Genomic DNA, 17,882 nt, shown 5'->3' with positions numbered 1-17,882 from the left:
CAAGAAATAGCCATAATAGATTTTCTGATAAAAAGCTTTTACTCTAAAGCATTTCTAGATTGTTCATGTCAGACAGTATTCTTAGCATGGGAAGTGGTCAAACAGCATAAGGAAATTGAGATACACAGCAATGGAGTAAGTCTTCTTTTCTGTAATGGTGACACTAGTTTGTTCTGACTGTCTGAAGAAAGAAACAATGGAGTTGCTTATTTTGGAGCAGTATCTTTCCTAAGTTATATCAGAACAGATGTCCATGGTTCCAGTGAAACTAATGCCTTTATCTGGCTCATTTTGTTTAACCCTTCAGATGTAAGTTTATTTTTTGCATGTAAATGACTTTTACTTGACATGGAAATAAATAACTCAAACTGGTTTTAAAGAGATCTAGATTATTAACTGCAATACACATAGTTCTTTTTCATTGACTGAGCACAGCAGAGTAAATTTTAATTGTGATGCTTAGCAATTTTCATTAGCAGTGAAACCTCTTGTGTGCTGAAATGAGATTATTCCCTAGAGAGTGCAGAAGCAAGCAGAGGGAATATGTAATGAACTGAGTTCAACAAAATGGAGGTCAGAGCCAACATTCAGGCAGAAAAGGGGTCACCTTAGGAAGCTGCAGTATTAAATATGACCTGGAATATATACACCTTGACAAACAGCAGGAGGAAATAGCTACTTAGTCCAGATATAATCAAATGATGAAATGTGGGTGGAATTGCAAGCCAAAATACATCTTAAAGAGCAGGGATTTATTGATTTGCAAAAGAAAATATGACTGTATTAGCAAAATTCCTGGCTCTTATGACTACTAAGCACCAATTCATACTGGTTTGAAAGCAACACAAAGAATTTTTAAGAAATGCAGATTTTGTCTCACCAACCAAGGGGCACTCAGCAGAGCTGTTGCGACAGAATTTACAGAAAAGAGAATTACAGCTTTAGGTTGCAAGAGAGCAAGAAACAGATGTAAAATTTCAGTGAAATTCACCTTAGGAAGTAACTAAAGAAACATCAGAGGAGAAAACTGCCCCCAGACAAATATCATTGTGTGGACAAATGTGGACAGAAACAAACTGGATGATGAAGACCAATCAGCACCACATGAGTTACCCCTAGGAGAAAAAAAAAACACAGCAAATAAACTCCAAACAGCATGGGTGCTGAGAACTGCGAACAGAAGAAAGCACGCAAATTATCAAAGAGAAATGACTGACAGGGGGCCATGTGTTTACCATCTAGCAATAGCAAATCTTGTACAGTTCATCTATGAGTCCAGAAAGATGATAAATGTTTAATAATTGCTTGAACTCTTGTGAAGCTCTCAGGTTTTTGATGTTTGACAGCACAGTAATTCTGTTTCTGGCTGGCTGGGTCCAAAGAGTTGTAGTGAATGGCATTAAATCCAGCTGGTGGCTGGTCACAAGTGGCATTCCCCAGGGCTGTGTTGGGGCCAGTTCTCTCTAATATCTTTACCAATGGTCTTGATGAAGGGATTGAAAGCATCCTCAGTAAGTTTGCTGATGACACTAAATTGGTCAGGAGTGTTAATCTGCTTGAGGGCAGAAAAGCTCTGCAGAGACAACTGGACAGGCTGGATTGATGGACAAAGGTCACTTGTATGAGGTTCAAAAAGGCCAATTGCCAGGTCCTGCACTTAGGTCACAACAACCTCACACAGTGCTACACATTTGGAGCAGAGTGGCTGGAAAGTGTCTGATGGAAAAGGCCCTGGGAGTGCTGGTCAACAATTGGCTGAATACGAGCCAGCAGTGTGCCCAGGTGTCCAATAAGGCCAACAGCATCCTGGCTTCTATCAGCAATAGCATGGCCAGCAGGACTAGGGAAGTGGTTGTTTCCCTGTACTCACCACTGATGAGGCTGCAGCTTGAATGCTGTGTTCAGTTCTGGGCCCCTCACTACAAAAATGACATTGAGGTGCTGGAGCAAGTCCAGAGAAGGGCAACAAAGCTGGTGAAGGGTCTGGAGCACAAGTCTTATGAGGAGTAGCTGGGGGAACTGGGGTTGTTTAGTCTGGAGAAAAGTAGGCTGAGGGGAGACCTTATTGCTCTTTAAGTTGTTACTAAAAGCGATTTCCTCAGTCCAATATAAAATTCCAACTCCTTTCCCTTTCACATGTTAAAAATCAAGAATTGAATTCTGTAAATAAGACTCTTCAAGTAAAGGAAACACATAATTAGATCTTAATTTTAGAGGAAAGAACTGATAATTATGTGATTACCCTTCAGCTGGGGGAACATTTTGCTCCAGTAAAGGTTCCACTGAATTATATAAAGCCATTTTTAGAGCAAGATAATATTCAATACAAATATTAGTTTAGAGTTTTAGACACTAAACTAAACTATTTCATCAACAGTCCTACATGTACTTGATCTAAGTATCAAGACCATCATGTTTTTCTGTTAAGTGTTGTCAAGTGTCTATGCTAGGAATACTACCAAATTAAAACTGATACACACCTAAATTCCTTTACGCATGGTGGCTTTATGTGTTAAAACTTGAAGTTGCTGCATTTTAAAAATTTAATTCTGTCTTAGTTTTCTAAGAGAAAGACAACACATTTGCTGTCTCTAGCTTTAAAAATGCAAATTAGTCATCTTCCCTCACCTGCCTGCAAAAAAGCATCCCTCCACCCACACTTTTGCATTGACTGAATCACCTGAAACAGCCTACTGATCAGATTAGACACAAGTTAATTTCTAACTAAATTGCCTCATGACATATCACAAGCCATCACATGTCGCACAGAGCGGTGCCTCCATTATATGCAATGACATTACTAGGTGATATGTCATGTTCTGAAAGCACCATCTCTTTAATTGCCTGTCACTACAAAACACTCTCGTTTTAAATAGCAACTAACCTCAGCAACTTGATTTTACTGTTCCATGGTGAACCTTAAGAAGAAAGGAAGGAGAACAGGTCAGTGGCTCATAAGAAAAGCTGCTGAACAGGAACGCTGAGGAGAGAACCAAATGTTCACACCTTTCATGATCAGCCAGCCTCCAGCAACACAACTATCCTTGGAAGCTCCTCCAGAAGGACAGTTAACAAATCTGAGCTTTCACTAAAGCTGGCGGTCAGAAAGATTTCCTTGTGAAGGACCTTAGCACTCTTCTGCACATCTCTGAGATGGTGGTACCTCTGCATCTCTTAGTGAGAACAAAATGACCCAGACAGAGCATAACTTACCATCTAACGGAATTTGATACTGACAGCCTTATCTCTAAGGCCTGTTTATTTCACATGTTGAAAGCATCAAACTCCCGTCTTGTCCAAATGTCTCCCATGGAGCAAAAGAGGTGAACACAGCTATTTGTGTGGAGATTAAAGGCAGAGGAACAGCTGTGTTCCTTCCTGCAGAGCTGTTGTATAGGATCAGCAGGGGAAAAAACACTGGAGGTAAGACACTAGTATACAATATATTCGCAATAGACAACTTTTACTCTCACCATCAAATCTACAAACAGCAAAAATAATCATCTCCCATCTACAAGGCAAGCAACTTGGCATTTATATACTGCTACAACTGGATAGTCCTCGTACAGCATTTCCGCTCTGAAGAGTACAGTTCTAACTTGGCACAATTTACCACCTAAAAGAATCCGATACCATCATCCTTATATATAAGGCCTGTTTATTTCACATGTTGAAAGCATCAAACAGCTTGCCACTATTGGCAACTGTAGCTAAAAAAAGAGGACAAAGCATTACATTATAGTGTCATTAAAAATGTCCAAGTACAAAATCTTCTATGAAAGGGGCTGGCAGGGGAAGAGCAGAGGGTGGGCTGTTTGAAAAACAACAGCTGTACAGCCAATATGTCTCAGTCTTGTCTGTAGACTCTCTGAAACTTTAGCCAAAATGTGTTCAAGTTAACTATGAAACAAGTGCTTCCTCTTTTTCTTTTCGTTTTATGTTTTTGGCCTAATTCTATTTTTTAAGCCTCCTTATTTTAGTTCATCACTAGCACATTTCCAAGGTACATTTTATGGACTAGATTTTTAAGTACATTTACAAATCCAACTGGGCATACCAAAAGCAAATCCAAAGGCACTGACCAAGATCTAGAAGTTTCTTATGATCTAGAAAATCTTTACCTGAAGAAGGCAGGAATTGTAGGATCCTAAATTAGATACATGTTCCACAGAACTCAGACAAGAAAAAAAGCAATCTCTTTTCCTCACCCTAGAGAATGAGACGGATTTTTCTGAGCAGTTCAGCCCCACTCATCTTGCTGTTCCAGTCATTCTTGTTGACTTTGGTGATATGAAGTTAAAACAAGAGTTCTGGAAAATTGCAGCTCACTTGTCGTTCTTGGAGTTCCAAACCAATGTTGTTAACACTATTTAAGAGCATTTATCTGTCTTAGGATATTTGGAGAGTCTTGTATGAGAAGCTATAAATATACACAAAATGCAACACTTTTTTCTGGTTATCTAAATCTTTCCTGCAGATAAAAAAAGGCTGTCAGGTATTAACAAAAACACTCTGCAAGGAGCTTTCTCATTGTTTGACATTCCTTTTTAATTTACACCTATCACAAAATACACATGCTGAATCACTTCCTGCATGATCTGTGAATTGAAGAATTATAGTAACTTACCACCTTTGGGGCAGGAAGTAGATAAAATTTCATAAGCATACACTATAAAACCCATTCCCAGAATACAGATCCATGATAGTGTGCTTCTCTATCCATTTCCATCAGTTTTAACTGAGCTTTAATCAATAACAGGGATCTTACAGATACTGTGCTAAAGTTCCAAGCCAAAGTCAAGAAACATTGCCAGCTGATACATCAATACCCTGATTCTGATTTTATGCTCTTGTTTCTCCTGTCATTCTAATGAAAATTTCATGCATTTATTTTAGTAATGGAGAAAAAAAAGAGTTTATAATCCACTGGTATTATCAGAATTACTTCTCCAAAGTTAGACACACCTAGATGATAAAGCACCATACAAACAAGTCAACCTAGCACCAAGTCAGAGCTTGAAGCTGTTTTTTCTTCACAAGCCACCTAAAGTGGCAGCATCGTTTCTAGTTTCAGCCTGAGCTCATTCTGAGTCTGTTTGAGCATCTTTTGCCCTGGAATGTAAAAGTACTAGCAAAAAAGATACATGTTTTTTGGGATTTGCAAACCTGGCCCCTGGTTAGACATCTGAGTTCCATGACCTTCACTCACTTTCTCAGACAACTCTGTAAATCCAGATGTACATTACAAACAAACTTTTATCTCATTCAATTGCATGTGATCTTAAGTCAATCTGATAGAAATTGTTTTGACAGAGCAGTTTTGCATCCACATTTTTTGCAATCCAACTTGCCAGAAAGAGTAAATTTTTGTTGTAGCTCATCAGTAAAGTAAAAATGCATCATTCATATGCTGTTTTAACTTCCTATAACAGAGATTATAACATACAGTTTATAATTTAATAATTAAATATTTCTGAAACATTTCTTTTTGCCATTTAATTATTTATGTATTTTATGAGGTTCCTACTTTTCCATTTTAAGAGAAACATAAAACTTGTTACAAGAGAGCAGAAGAATGCCAGCTCTCTGGTCTCTGGCAGGAACCAGTGATACGTGCTTCAGAGGCCACAGAACACAACAGAAGTGCAGAGAACATTCCTCTAGGCCATCCCCTCCATCTCCTGCTGTTTCCAGACTTCCAGACTGAGTTGGAGAATCAGCGTCTTATTTCTTTAGTCCTTTATTAAACCTTTGGAAATCTCACCTCTCACAACTGAAGTTTTTAAAATCTCTGAAGAGTAAGACTACAACGACCTCAGGACCTTCAGTTAGTCTTCAGTAATTTATAATTTCCCATGGAAATTTACATACTTTCTTGGACTGACATCTTTCTGTATAACTCGGGCAAGCTAACATTTTTTAGAAGATGCTGCCTACGAAGCAGTTTATTTTACACTGTTTAATGTAGATACTTCAATAGGCCTGGAGCCAGGCAAATAAAGTCATTTTTTTGTAGCACAGAGTTACTGAGCACTGAAAATGCTCAAGTTACTAAATAACACACTCCAATTTACCTTCTGTGTTAGTGCTGATATAAATTTTATACTGATTTTGTTCCCAGAATAATTCTTTTTTTCTTTTTTTCATTTTCCTACAAGCTTTCTATGCAGAATGATTTATTGTTAAAGCATTTAAATGAAACTTTGGGACAGTATGCATGATTTCTTTTCTGCAATATCAGAAAAATTTAAGTTACAAATTTAACATAGCTAACAACTCACAGCTAATCAAACACAAATTAAGTACCATTTTAGAAATTGAAGAATTATTGCTGAATATTTGTGTCTTTCTATACTGATGATAACTATGAAACTGCTTTTTGTTTAAGATGCTGTGATAATGAGCTTGCATTCATGAATGCCGTTATTTCCATCGGTAAATTAAATTTCCAAAGAGCTCAGTTACCTCAAGGTTAAAAACGCTGCAGTATAAGAAAGCTGGAGAAGGCAGGCAAACCCCTAACACTGTGGAGTAGTTGATCAGTACTGCTCTCAAACAATAATGAACCTAAGTTTTTTAAAGTATCAAAGCAATTAAGAAGGGAAAAACTGAAATGAATAGAAGCTGAAAGTCATCCCACTGTTGCTGAAAATCTTATCCATGTTCTTCTGAGGGCATTGCAAAGGTAAATAACATAAGGGAAAGATTTTCAAAGACACAGAAGAACAAGTAAATGCCCAACTCCCATTAAAAGTTTTTACCTGTTTCAAATAAATCCACGAAACAAATATAGAGCCTTAATTTATGGTGAAATGAGAAATAATTTGTTTTCCTGATAGCATTGTGAATTGAAGGCTAAACCAAGGAGGAGAACAATTTAGACAACCTTACCCCTCAGACAGCAGAAAAAAAACTGGGATTTTTTGCATTGAATGAGTGATAGTAGTGAGAAAGGTACCAAAATGACAGTACAGAGACATTCATTGAGATAAACCTATCCATAAGGAAGGCACCCACAACATCATGATGATGATTTTTCAGCAAGTTCATGACATACAACTATTTGACATCGTTCATGAAGAAATACACTAGAGCAGCACTGAGCACTTAGCAGCACTGAATACTTTGTCTTAATCCAACAAAGTACAGAAAATACACAGAACAATTGTTTTAAGTACATTCTTAAAGGCGAAAAGGTACTGTTTGATTTGCTAGACAGTGGACAATTGTGCCTGTGCAGAGTGTACTAGTGATGAACTTCAAATATTAATAACATTTCTATATAACCTTTCTGCCTGACAACAAAGTGCCTGGAATGTGTAAGGACATAATCAAAGCATCACAGGCATGTCTAAAACTTTTAATTCAAGCTCAAAATATTGGTCTACTCTGCTTTGTCTAAACAGCAACAGGATTTTAAATAAATGGTCTTAATCTCTTCTCCTCTCACACCACACATCTTGGGAAGGGTTGCATTCCTGGAAGTGTGAAGAGTTGAATACATGTTTAAGAAACACAAAACCCTCATGAGCTCTCTAGAATACAGAAAAACAGTTATACTGCAGTTTCATGCAAACATCTTGTTCTTAGGAACATGCTCTTATTGTAAGTAGAAAGCCATATGCCAGTATGACCCAGCTTGCTGATTCCATTGCAAAGTTGCAGACTACTGGTTGTGTGGGAGGATGGACACAATCCTGGCATGAAGTGCCACACTGTACCTATGACAATCAAATTACATATAGCTCTGAAACACTAAGTCTGAGAATTCACTGACTTCTGCCATTCTAATGCAAAATCGAAACAAAGAAACAAAAATATGTGTCAACATTTGAAATATCTTCTTATTTCACTACTTTTTAACTTCAGAGATGCAGTAAAACCTGTTCTCAGCTAACTGACAGTTCTAAGGTGATTTAATACCCTCAGAAGAAAGTAGCCACATAAAAAGTAAGTGACACTAGATTGGTATTTGTTATTTCCTGGCATACACACAACCTATTCTCATTTATGTGGCAACAAGCCAAAGAAATCTCAGCATGGTTCATAGGTGGGGAAGAAAGGAATAATTTCCTAAGTGCCATTTATACAGGGAAGGATGTGTTAAAATAAAAAGACTGCAGCAGTTAATATAGGGAGAGAGTAGAAGTATTTGAACAGCAATAATACTTCATAGGCAAGTACTGCATTGCATTTTCTCTATGGCTCAAAACTGGCTCAAGATTTTTCAGCAAGACAGGGGAAAAATTCAAGGTAGGTGCTCCAAGCATAATGGGACAGTTGTTCCAGACACAGGAAGGGAATGGAAAAGGAGAAAACATGGAGAGGTGCAGGAGCTGGTGCTAACTCTGAGAAGCCCTGCTTGCTGTGAGCACAGGACCATGGAGGGGCAGTACCAGTGCTACAGAAGTGGCCATTGCACCTTACAGTCCACTGGGACCTCAGCAGCTGGCACCCATGCTGCCAAACACAGCTTCTGGAGGTTCATCTTTGGTATCTGACCATTTAACTTGTGCTTAAAGCCTGCCTTGATGCATCTTGTTGCACTTAACTTACAACAAGCGTAAAACTGTCCAGCACTGTCCTACTGAGGTCAATATTAACACTTCTGCTGCCTGAGTAGTGCGGCATTATGTGGTGGAGAATAATGGACACGCTTACTCCCATGGCACTGAGTGGTTGTTTCATCACTCAGCTGAGGCTGAAAAAAAATCTCTTCTCACCGTGTATTCAAATGGAACCACAGGCAGTGTATTCACTGGAATGGGGCCACACAGGCAGCAGCAATGAGGCAGTGGGATCACTAGTGACCTGACAGTGCTGTTCTTTCCCATCAGTGAAAATCAGAGCTGAACAGGCATGATAAAATCAGGGAGCAAATGAGCCCACAGCTATTGCCATCAGAACCTTTACTGCCCGTGTTTCTGCCATGTCATTCTAAGGATTTCAACCTGACTATGCGAGCAGATAGTATTGCTTTTTTTATATGGCCATCTGCAATGCTGAACCTTTAGCCTACATGAGCAGACATCACATTAATCTTATTTTCCATTAAAGAAAATGAGATCATAAACAAGAGTAGGGGCAGGTATCTAGAGTGCTTTTGAAGATTTATCTCATGCTTCTCTGTGTTGAGAAATTATTTATACTTGAAGTTCTTCAGTGTGTACTGTGAAATGGCTATCAGTGGGCTTTTTCCAGGTATTTTGGGAGGCACAAATCTGATAGATATTTTCCTCCTCAGTCTCTCCGTTTTCCCTCAGTAACTTAGAAGTCAATTAGTTAATTTTAACCATATTTTATTAAAGATAGTTATTTCAGAGAATTTAAATCAAGTTTCAAGAATCAGTGACCAGATACAGGTCAGATGCCATCAAAGAAAAGAGTCAGAGCAGACCCTGCGTCACTAGATGCTAGAGAATCCAACCAAAAGGCATACATGTCAAGATAAACATTGGACTTCAAAAGTTTTATTGCCCAAAGAACCAAATCTTCCAGAATCAATATTTATCTGTTACTTACACCAGAAGCAGCAATTAAACAAGTAATCAATACCAGGAGCAATTTTCCACTAGTAATTCACAGTTGGTCAGCAGCCGTTAGCTTGTGTCTTCATGGACTCAGGTAGATGAACTATTTTACAGAAGAAAAATGCTCCCCATCATATTCTTCAACTGGACAACTAAAAAGCAAGCAGCTTTGGGTCCTCAACACTAGTAAGGAATGGTTAGGACCCATTATCCGTGAGAAACTACTCATGTTAGAAAACTGAAGAGAGATTCTCTCTTCATTCTGTCAGGAGAATGGAATGAAGTTCCAGGAAGATTTGTCTTACAATTTAAGCCTGATTCCACAGATGAATTTGCGACTGAAAAATATAGAACTGATTACTTGACCCAGTCAACAAATTGTCTCGTTTTTTCACACTGCTTGTTGAGCTTCTATGAAAGAAACTAATCCAAGAGTCTGCTTAATCTTCTAAGGTCTTTTTCTGGAGAAACAGCTTTGACTATTCTTACATGCCAAAAGCACATGGGAAACCTGTACTCAGACTGTTATCACTGGACCTATAATAAAGAAATAAAAAGTGCTTTTCTCATGTATTCTACCCACACATCATCCCTTAGGTGCACTTCAGTTCACAGTGAAATCTGTCTTGAATGTTCATTCCAACTGACATGATAAGAATCCCTTGCTTTAAGTGATCCTTCAAGAGATGTATGCGTAGAAAGATTAGTATTATAGTATGGCCTCTTACTGCAGAAAATTTTCTAACTAGCTGCATCTGTGTTTAGTGCAAAGTCATGGTGCACTATGTTAAAAAAAAAAACAAACAACAAACCAAAACCAAAAGGTGAACTTGTGATAAAACAATGCTAGTGAGATGGAGAAAAATGATCAGTACTGCTGACTGCATAGGAGTTGATCACTTGCTTTCATTACATTTTTTTGTCTGCCATTGGATCTACTTATGAATTTGCTCATCTCCTTTGCCTGACTTTTTCTCTATAAGCTTTCTGAATTGGGAAATATCATTAAGTATAAATATGTAAAAAAGTGCTTAGAACTGATGAAGAATTTTAAGGTTTTGCAGTATCCCCTCAAAGTTTCTTAACTGCATGATGAGTTTGAAAAAGAGTAAGTCGATTCAATTCTTTGTAGAACTACTTGCTCACTAATATTTATCCTTTTATTTTCTTTCACCCTGTAAATTCTCTACAACAGGGTAAACCTCAGACTCTATAGCTGTGAAGCACGGTTGTACCAACTTACAGTTTAACAATGTAAACACAAACATAATTCTCTTTTATAAAGACAGCATTTATATCGAGTAATGAAAAAAAAATGGGTGATATGCAACTAAAACCATGTCATAATAGTAGAGACCAGAACCTTATGTGGCTATATCCAGGGTTTTAGGACTTAATTCTTTCAAAGGGATGAAATTGTGACACAATTTATCCGTATATAATTTACTGCTTCTGTAAAGCTAAAGCTTTAAGAGTTCATCATACTCAGGAGGCAGTTTGATATGTCTGTGCTATACAGATGAGTTATGTCAGAGGGGGGAACAACTCAACTACTTCATGGCATTGTATGCTTAAGTTTTTCAGTGGAAAATGAAATGGAAGAAATAATCCTTATGGAAGAGATAATCCTTACTACTTTGAAGTCAGGGAGGTTTTCTCATTGACAACTGGAAGAAGGATTGAGCTATCACTAAACATCAAGTATTTAAGAGCTACTGACTGCAGTGAGAACCAAGGAACATACAGCATATTCACTACTTCTTAATGGATTTTAATCTGAAATTAAATTTACCTCCTAATTATTCTCTTCTGCAGCAGTGAATTCCTAAATACCATAGCTGCACTCTAGAAACTTCATAGGAAATAGGCATTTCTTCTAAGAGCAAATCAAGATTCAGAGGCTGGAGAGCCCAGTTACACTGTTTTTATTTTTATTTCCATACAATTTACATCCTTCCCCTTGTTTCATACTCTGTTCCTGTCTTGAACGGAAGTATTCTCTTTTTACAGTTTTTGTTTCCCTCTGTAACAGAAAGATTGAGTCAAAACACAGGATGTTCATCAGCAATCCACTAACCTTTCTCTGCTGTAAACCCTAAAATATCAGGCTCCATGAATTGATTTTCTTTCATTCTCTGCTGCAGCTGTAACTATTAATGAAGTCGCCAGGCCTGTTCAGATTCTGAAGATTTATTTGTTATACAGAACATAATGTCAAGGCAGAGAGTTATTGGTTGGTTTACTCTGACAGTTTTATTCATGAAGCAGAACACTGGAACTTATGGAAGCTTAGCTCACTTAATATATCATTCCTGAAACTTAGTTAAAAGCTTAATGCAAACTTAGTTTAAAGGAGAACAATTCCCTCTAATATGCAAATATTTTATAAATAAATTGCCTTAAAACATCTAAAAGAATTACTCAGTCATATAATCATTCTAAGGGAAAGTTAGATCCTTGCTCTAGCCCTCAATCAATCCAAACCACAGCAGTCAGTATTAGAAATGTCCCTTTAAATGTCCTATTCTATTCAGCTTCTGTCCCTCTGCCCTCTCTAACTCATATTTGAGTTCAGCTTCATCAAGGCAAATGTGGGACTCAGATTTGGACATAAAACACAGATTTGAGACAGCACACCAGTTTCCTACATCTGGTAATAAATAAAACCTCTCAATACCATTATTTGTGTTAGCGTTGAGATTCACTTGGCAAGAAAGAAGCAACACTGTGCAAGGTGCTGTCTGTTCAGATTTAACTGTAGCTCAACACCAGGGACTCAGAGTGGTTCTCTTGTGGCTCCTTGACACTGAGAAGCAGGACTGCAAATGCCAGGAACTGTCAGGCTGGCTGGTGAGTTATCACAATTTCAGGGAACAAATTAAATACTCAATGCTTATTGAGAGCTGTAGCCACCAACACACATGCACAGCTTTGACCCAGTTGTCCATAGCCATTCAGGATCACCTCCTGAGTTCCAAGAACTGGAAACTTCACATTTATTTTTAGGAAAGTTAAACAAAAAACTGTTTTCAAATTCCAGTTTAAAGAAAAAAAACAAAACAAAACAAACAAATTAAAATAAGAAATCAGTGACTGCCTTTCAGCTATATGACATAGTTCAGAAACACGATATTCCACTCTGAAATGAGCAGGATAAAAAAAAGTAAAAATAACAAATTTGTTTTTATTTCAATGTACAGCATTTTGTTAGGAACTAGCTAAAGGAAAGCAAATTTGAGCTCTTGACTCTTTTAATAAAAAACATATTTTAAAAAGAATCTGAGTTTGCCAATCAGAAAGTTAACCTGAAGATCAGAAACATTTGAGATTTATTTGACCTGAACTCCTAGCTTGAATTGAAGCAATATTGCTTACATTTCCTAGCAAAAATGGGGTTTTCTGAGGTGAGTCCATGCTGCTAGAAATCAATTCCAGGTGCTACCACCACCTGAGCAGGACAGACTTTGGGTGTTTGTTCTCCTCTCACCGGTAACTCTAGTGACACCTACGAGATACCAAACAAGCTTTGTCTTAAAAGAAATTTTACTTATTTTCCTCTGCAGCCCCCCAAGACAGTCAAGTATTCCTATGTGAAAATACCTGCCTGAGAATTTAAAAATACAAAAACTAGAACAGAGCAAACAAAACATTTGAGTTTACTAATATGCATTTACGAGAGTAAAAATGTGGGAAAGTCAAAACTGATGATGCCACAGGAGGAAGTTACATGGCAGTGCTGGGAGGCAGGAAGGCTTTTGAGTTTGGGATTGCTGCATAACTCAGGGAAGGAGAAATAAATTAAAAAAAAAATATTTACAACCATACTCATTGCTGTGTGTTCTATATGCACTTTCTCTTGTAGAAAATAACATTTTAGAGTGTTTTTCCATTATTTTTTGCCTTTCTCTTGAGAAGCAAACAACTTCAGCTACAATGAGTCAAATGCAGAAGGAAAAGAATATGATAAGGAATATATTTAGGACATAGAATGAGAAGATACTGAATAAAAACATTGGGCTGCTCTCTCTGTTTTCTGTGTAGGTACTTCGTAAACTGTTCTTTTCCTTAAAATAAGAAAGGATCCAACTATAAGATACTTTTTCCACACATCCAGTCATACCTCACCTTACACTAGGATTCATTCAGTACGAATGTGATACTCTTCCAGTTCCCAATAAGAATATTTTACTTAGTGCTGCCCCCATTACTCTCTTGTTGTAATTTCAACTGAAGCTCAGCATTGTTCTCCTAATCTCAAAATATCAAATCATATTCACTCTTTCATTGTTTTGTGAGCAATGCTTAAAATCCCTGTTTAAATAATTTTGCTTCCTTGGTTTGCTTATGAAATAGTTTAAAATGCTTCAAAACAAAGTGTCATATTTAGATCATATTCTTCCCACTCACTTCCCAAGAAAGCACTTCCTAGAGTAAAAACTAACAAATTAAGAACAATTCGGGTCCAGCCAATTTTGGTGCTTTTGGCTTTCCTATCCCTTTCAGGATCTGGCTGAGGGACTCTACAGCCCTAACAGTGGTGTGCTTTGGTAGCTAGAAAGGTGTTGATGACACCCCAGTTTTGTGGCCACTGCTGAGCTGGGCTCCCACAGCATCAAGGCTGTCTCTCCAACATTCCCCTGCCCTTACCAGGAGGCTGTGGGTGGGCAAGAGATCGGGAGGGGACAGAGCCACGGCAGCTGATGCAAACTGACCAAAGGGAGGTTCCATGTCATATGACTTCTGCTCAGCAATAAAACCTGAGAGAAAGGAGGAGGAAGGGGGCATTCATTGTTATTACATTTTTCTTCTGGAACAACCTCCTGAAGCCCAACTTCCTGAGAAGTGGCTGAACATCACCTGCTGATATGGGGTAGAGAAGAAATATTTTGCTTTCTTTGCTTCCATGTGTGGCCTTTGCTTTATTAAACTGTGTTTATCTTGACCTACTAATTCTTTTTGATCCTATTTTCTCTACCCCTGTCCTGCTGAAGAGATGATTGATAGAGTAGCTTGGTGGGCACCTGGGGTCCAGCCAAGGTCAACCTACTACAGCCTGTTCCTTTGTTCAGTTACTAAACTGAATATTGCAACCAACCCTTGCCAGAGGCAAAGCACAGTGCACATTTATCACATTATTCTACATATTATCCCAGGGATGTCACCTATAAGCATATGACACACGTAATTATCTGTAAAAGCTCTTCACTCAGCAGTCTTTAATGGCTGGATTTATCATTTGACAGGCAAAACTGAAGACAAAAATAAATAAATTTCTACTATGTGGTGACACAAGTTTCTGTAGGATGTTCTCCCCTCAAACTCCATGCAATGACAGAGTTGCTCTACACACATAAAACTGGCCTCCAACCATAACATTAGTGCAATGATTCACAGAATACCTCATATGTGAAAAGTGACCACTTTCATTAGACAATATAAGATAAACAGGAAGTCAATAAGATCCAGCAGAGTTCCAAAAAACAGGGAAAAAACTACATGTTCTTGCTCAAGGTCATGGACCCTGTCTGAGCTGCTGTTAAATTAAAGCTACCGTTTTGAGATGCTTAAATTATCTGTGCCATGTGGATTGGGACCATTGTCAGCTGATGAGAAAATTACTTCTGTTCTATCTCAGGGGAATTCCCACACCTATTAAACCTCAGTGGAAATGAGATAAGTTTGCTGTAAGCTCCTTCTGGGCTGTATGCCAGAGTTTGGCAGAGTGTATAAAAGAAACAGAGCTCCCAGGCCAGCAGTCACTTAGGCTTGGATTTGACATGGAATGCCTAAACGAAGCAAAGGAGGGGGGAAAAAAAGAAAAAAAAAAGTGCCTTGCTTGAATAAGATGAATCAGAAAGCATACTGTCTTTCAAAAGAGGTAATTTTAAGAGACAAACATCTCCTTATTTCTAAATAAGAACTGGTGAGTAATAGAATGGGGTGTGCAAGCAAAGCTGAGTCAGCAAAGAACCCAAGGTTATCAATTTAGCAGCTGCAAGTTACAAAATATTCTGTAAGATCAGTATAGATGCTGATGTGTAATTTCTCAAATGCACATGACAGATTCATCATAAATAATAAATCAATGCATAAATGTAGCTTACATCTTGGGGGCTAATGCCACATTATTTTCACTGGTAGGTCAGCAGCTGTCGTTTTAATTCCTAGCATTAGGGTCTTCACAGTCCCTCAACACAGGCAGTGCATCTACATAAATAACACTGCAGTCCTGCAGCTAGCTGAGTTTTCCAGGGGCAGTGGAGTGTAACAGAGCAAAGTAGCTTTTCTTAATTTTCATACAAGAAGCAGGGAAAGTGTAATTTTATTCTAACATCGTATGAGTAGCCATACAAGAGTATTATAGCTCCTGAAGTTGTTGTTTCTCTCCCAGCTTTGCAGCAGAGCTTCCTTTAAGAACCCCTGCAAGAGAATGTGGATTCTCCTGTCCCTGCTAGCTGGCACAGAATACATTGCAATTAGAAAATCCTGCATCTAAATCCCTGCTTCTTTTAAACCTCTGGGATTTGGCCTCAACACTGATGTGTGGGAATGCCAAGCATTCATACTGCCTTTTCTGAACATTCTGGGTACAGAGTAGAACTCGTCATTCAGAATGAACAAAACAGAGGATCTCCTAAAGTCTTATCAGGTTCTCCTGCTTGCTTCTTCTTGGCAAGAATGGCTAGGGTCCAGGAAAGGGAATTCACAAGGTATTTCTAAAGTTTCTTGCCCTTTCCTCATCTTCTTTCCACATTCAGCTGGCAAAATAGGCTTTCCATGATGCCTTACATATTTCCATTCATAGCCCTTACCTCTCCTTATAGGCTCTGAACTCCAGTAGCGCCCTAAAATTTGACTGTTGAAAAGTAAAAATTCCTTTATGTATCTACTTTGCACACTCCCAGCAGGACTTGGATTATGTACTCCACAGGACTGTGATGGCCATAAAATGACACAAACATTATTTTGCTTGTGCTCTATAAGCTATCAGTGAAACTCTTAACAACAGATCTCAAATTAAATGTGCTTTTCTTGAGTGGTGTCGGTCAGATAGTTCTGCCAAGACATGTCAAGCTGCCCAGCTTAAGCTTACTACAGTATTTTAGAGTAATCATCATCATCATCATCAATGTATTTTATAGGCTTATTTTACTTTCTATTTATCTAGGCAGAGCTAGGTAGCTTCTTTAAGAATTTGCTGTTAAGCCTGGGTTTACTAAGGGTCTATAGAAACATTTTTATTATCAGGTAAGATTTATATGGTTTTAATTTTTGCCCTAAATTTGTCTTTTATTAAAAAGCCACAAGAACAAAGCAGTGGAAAAACACCACAAAAGCAGTGCAAGCTATTGGCTCAGTTAACACCTACTGTGGATTTTAAAATGACAAACAACAACATGCAAGTGAAAATAACACATCACTTCTCCTCTCACCGACCCCTGGGTAAGTGGAATTACCATTAAAAAAAAAAAAAAAAAGAAAGAAAATCAAGGTAATTCATTTTCACTTGACAGCAGGAACTAAAAGTACATCAGCATTGCTGTCATCAGTATCCTGGATTCCCCCCCAGTGACAGGTCTGCCTAATCAAAGGGAACACTTGCAGAGCTAGAGAGAGAGAAATAGAATCTCAGAAAGCAAATGGGCATTGTTCCTACTTTCAGCAAGAATCATCAGAGGTTTCATATTTCAGTTTAAACTTAGGAAAGAGCTAAAGACTGAGAAAATTAAACCCACTTGCAGACATTGCAGCTGACTTTCATCAAATCATCAGTAATGCTACATGTTTTTTCCATTGGCCAACTATAAACATACATGGGCAACATCTTCTTGTACAACATTTTTGTTTGTATAAACCACAGTGATAACTGTAATTGTAAAACGGATTTTCCCCCAGATAAAACTGTTCCTACATCCTTCCAATTCAGGGCAGTCGATTTCCACCTGTGAAACTTCCGTTATCAGATGTCAGGGTTGCAGACAGTATGAAACAGAAAACAGGTACTAACTAGGTGAACTACTCTGTTGCTCTTTTAATTCCCTCCCTCTGCCTTCATCAACATATGGAATTAGAAGACATGAATATAGGATCATTCAGGTTATATGGACCCTCATCTAGTCTCTAATCCAACCTCCTGCTCAAGCAAGGTGAGCTACAAGGTCAGATCGCATTACCCAAAGCTTTATCTAGTTTGGTCATGAAAATTGCAAAGAATGGAAATGTGCAGCCTTTTTTGGTAATCCATTCACTGTCCTCATTGTGACAGTTTCTCATTTCCAGTCAGTTACTCTTGTATCTGCAAGCAAAATTCCCACCACACCTTACCATCTAACTTCTTGAAGCAAATTCCTA

The 17,882-nt window shown here is 38.1% G+C and overlaps 1 protein-coding gene across 2 annotated transcripts in view; it reads left to right on the top strand.

Annotated features, from left to right (window-relative positions):
- The window catches only part of SLITRK4 (SLIT and NTRK like family member 4), a 130,577-nt gene that overhangs the window by 70,735 nt on the left and 41,960 nt on the right, over positions 1 to 17,882 (top strand). The window lies entirely within an intron of this gene.

The sequence above is a fragment of the Apus apus genome, chromosome 12 (assembly GCF_020740795.1).
Source record: "Apus apus isolate bApuApu2 chromosome 12, bApuApu2.pri.cur, whole genome shotgun sequence".
Classification (NCBI taxonomy): Eukaryota; Metazoa; Chordata; class Aves; order Apodiformes; family Apodidae; genus Apus; species Apus apus.
The sequence above is the reverse complement of the archived record's forward strand: the minus strand, read 5'-3'. Positions and strand labels throughout refer to the sequence as shown.